This window comes from Octodon degus, unplaced genomic scaffold (assembly GCF_000260255.1).
Source record: "Octodon degus isolate 3935 unplaced genomic scaffold, OctDeg1.0 scaffold00187, whole genome shotgun sequence".
Lineage (NCBI taxonomy): Eukaryota > Metazoa > Chordata > Mammalia > Rodentia > Octodontidae > Octodon > Octodon degus.
This window is the reverse complement of record NW_004524763.1, coordinates 3,403,472-3,407,284: the sequence shown is the minus strand read 5'-3', so window position 1 is coordinate 3,407,284 and position 3,813 is coordinate 3,403,472. Positions and strand designations below refer to the sequence as shown.

The 3,813-nt window shown below is 44.4% G+C and overlaps 1 pseudogene; it reads right to left on the bottom strand.

Annotated features, from left to right (window-relative positions):
* Positions 1-2,413: 2,413 nt before the first annotated feature.
* Positions 2,414-2,856, bottom strand: LOC101585941 (annotated as a pseudogene).
* Between the last annotated feature and the right edge of the window lie 957 nt (positions 2,857-3,813).

Sequence of the window (3,813 nt, the reverse complement as noted above, 5' to 3'; positions counted from 1 at the left end):
ACTTGTTCTGGGTGGGCACTGGGTTTCTTCCATATGTTTCTGCATTTGATTCTTTAGTGCAGATGTTATTAATTCAGGCATTTCTTTTTTCATTTCCAATCTGAGGTCTTCTATATCTTTCTGCAGCTGTTTCTTTATTTCAGAAGCTGTTGATGCATTGCTTTCAGCTGTGTGATTTCCAATTTGTTCTGTGTCAGTGTCCTCTGCACTTGTTACGGGTGGGCTTAGGTTCTGAGGTTGTATTTTGTTCCTTCTCATCATTTTGTGTAGCACTGTCTTTTGCCCTTTGTTGTAGATCTTTGTTGTAGTTATAACCTTCGAACGTACTGAAGTTCAGGTGCAGCTCCAAAAAGTTTGGACTTATCCAGCTGCGTCTGGCTTAGGTCTGGCTGCTGTGCTCAATTCCCTCCCACTGCTGCCCTTGAGGGTGAATATGTTGTGCCGCTTTGACAAGATGTTCTGCTCCTGGACTAGCTGGGTGGATCTATTCTCTACACTCTCTGCAGGGATTGCAGCTGCAGGGTTAAACCTTAGGCATGTATGCCAGGCCTGAGCTGTGCCTGGAGGGGGCAAGGTGAAGTAGGGGGAAGAGGAAGCTCTCCCACACACTCACTTGACCTGGGCTAAGACTGGGTCCGGGGGTTCCCGGAACACCACAATATTCCTACTCGGTATGCGATGTGGGGAGGTGCTGCGGAGTGGTGGGGGGGCTCAAGGGGGTGGGAGAGGGTCTGGCCCACTCTGCACCTGGACTGGGACAGGTCCTGCCGGCGCAAGGTAGCAGGAAGCTCTCCAAACACTCACTGGACCTGGGCTAGGACTGGGTCTGGGGGTTCCTACAAGTCGGCAGAAATTCCTACTCGGCAGGAGGGGTGGGGGAGGTGCTGCAGAGTGGTGGGGGGCGGCCCGAGGGGGTGGGAGAGGGTCCGGCCCACGCTGCGCCTGGTCTGGGACTGGTCCCGCAGGTGCAGGGTAGCAGGAAGCTCTCCACACACTCACCAGACCTGGGCTAGGACTGGGATCAAACAAATTTTAATTAAGTTAAGTGGAGACAATCAAAGTGCATTTCTATGGGCGGCTTGTCATGACATGCCAGTTACTGCTAAGATGTCTCTCGGGTAGGTGGATGTTCAAGAAGAAGGGGGTTGTGAATGAAAGCAAGAGACAGGAAAAGGAATATTGTGGGACTGTCCTGCTTCAAGGTTGTATATGGTGAGATTTTTGGACTTATGTGCAAACATGAGAAGTATAGAATTCTTTATCCTATTTTTAAAATATAATCTAATTTTTAAATGTTTTTTATCATATTATGTAGAGACTTAAAGTTCAACATATCAATACTTGATGAAAATACCTGTTCCTTATTATGCCTAAGATGTTTGAAATGCAGTGAGATAGTGAGGTTAAGCTTGATAGCCTAAATCGTGTAATAATAACAATAAGCTTGTCTTCTGGATGGTTAACAACCTAAGTTTGCAGACCAAAATTAGAGAAAAAGGAGGGCTACAAGGAAAGCCAAAATTTTGGCCCTAACCTTCTAAGGTCAATTAAGACTCAGGACATATGAAAACTTGTACTGTAACGTCAAGTACCTCGGTAGTGACCCAGATTTTCTGATCAAGAAGGTTATGGGGCCAAAGAGGAAAGTGACTAATGACGTAGAGTGTGCCTAAGGAGAGTCACATGGGGAGAAGACACTCTATCAGGCTTTCACAGAGAGCACATTGGCCAAGCAATGGCCGTGACTCATCCACATGGCTGCACTGACAAAGGTTCTACAATCTGAGGTACAGGATCTCAGGATAAATCCTGAGGGCATTTCATTGACCTTCTCAGACCAAAAAGCTACAACTCTTGTTGCATAGGTCCTGCTTTACCTTGGTCTTAACCATCCAGTAGAAAAGTATGAAGACGAAATATAGGAAATAAAGCCATGCTGTTATGTTGAGCTCTGGGGGACTCAGGTCAATAATTTCTGACATTGCCAGTTAAACAGAAGACCCAATGCTATTATGGGCTACTGGACTCTTTTAGAATATTTTGCTGAGTTTACACACCTATAATATTCAATAACGGAACTTAGAAAAAATGGGGTATACCGATGAATGTCCATTTTGTATCTGTGTATTCAAAGTGGTTAGGATAGATATATAGTTGCATTCTCTTAATGAATAGAATGATTTGTTCTAATGGTGTTTGTAAATAGGATCACAAGTCCACATCTCGTACAGCAATTAACCACTAAGAAGAATATATGCAGTGTATTGTTTGTTGAAACTGTACTTCCGATTTGATTTGAAACTGTCTCATTGCTATCTGTTTATCAATAAAACTTTGAAAAAAACCCAAAAAAACAAAGTGCAATTCTGAGAAAAGCCCATATCTCAAAGGCTGCAAGGGGTTCTTGCCATCTTCACTTGTAAAGTACAGAAGGTGGGACCCATGCCTTCGCCTTCCTTCTACTGGTGGAGTACGTTATGTACTGCTGAGGAGTGCCGCTTGCATTGAAATGATGCATCTTCCAAATGAATATTCAGTCTGTGATGAGCTTGGTTGTTGGAAGGTCATCAGTCATAATGGAAGCCAGTGATGCCACTCAGGTGGCACCATGCTTCCATGCACATCCCAGAAAGTGTTATTGTTGTTATTTTCTGTGGTGTATATAGCCCATCAGTGATGGCCAAGAAATTGCTTGTTGCCCTCATGGTATTTGTTGTCATATTTGTCCTCTTCCACTAGTGTACCAATCTTTACATCATCTCCTCTAAAGAAAGCTCATAGGCATCCACGGAGGCAGCTCTGGCCACTGACGTGCTGCAGCCTGCACTTCAAGACCTGCAGCAACTCCATCTTGTCCCACAGGATAGTCCTCATCTTGGACATCACTTGCTGGCTCCAGAGGAGAAGATGGTGCACTGCTCAGCCTAATGGAGAAGCTTGTTGTGTTGGCTTTCCTGATGGGAACTCAGCCTTCCTCAATGTTGGAGGAGTGTGGGACCTCATTGTTACTGACCAGCTGTGGCCCTGTTCGGGGGAATGCTGGTTCTTACCTTGAGTGTTGCTTCCTGGCTCTAGTTCAGGTCCCTCTGCTGCTAGCACAGATCCTTCATCCCACTAGCATAGACTTCCAAGCTTCTACCACTGACCTTTGGTCCTTCCCAGCACAGATCCATGAGGTGGGCCTCCATGAGACTGTGCTGCAGGCTCGGGGCCTCCAGTTGGACTTGTGGCAGGCATTGTTCTGAGCTCTAGGTTTTCAGTTGGACTCAGGCTGGAATCAGGATCCAGGTCCTCAGCTGGATTCTTTAGTATGTGGACAGATTTTCTGCACTCCTTTTATATGATTCTTGGGTAATTCCTTATAAAATAACATTATAAAATGTGTCCTGTATTGTATTGTTCTCCTTGAAAAAAAACACAAACCACAATAATGGGTAAAGAAAATATAGTCTATATGTAGAATAGAGTACTGCTCAATCTTTGAAAAACTCTTGTCATTAGAGACAACATGGATGAGCCCAGAGGGTATTATTTTAAGTTAACTAAGTTAGATATAAATATTGCATAACTTGCTTATATATAGAGTAAGAAAATCAAACTCAGAGAAGCAGATGATCAGTAAGGGCTGGGCAGGCAGGGATTGGTAGATGTTGCTGAAAGATTAAAAAAATTCAATTAGGAAGAATGACCATTTCATGCCAGGCAAGATGGCCCATGCCTGTAATACCACCTACTGGGGAGGCTGAGACAGGAGGATCAACAGTTTCAACACAGTTGAGCAACTTAGTGAGACTCTGTCTCAGAAAAAAATAT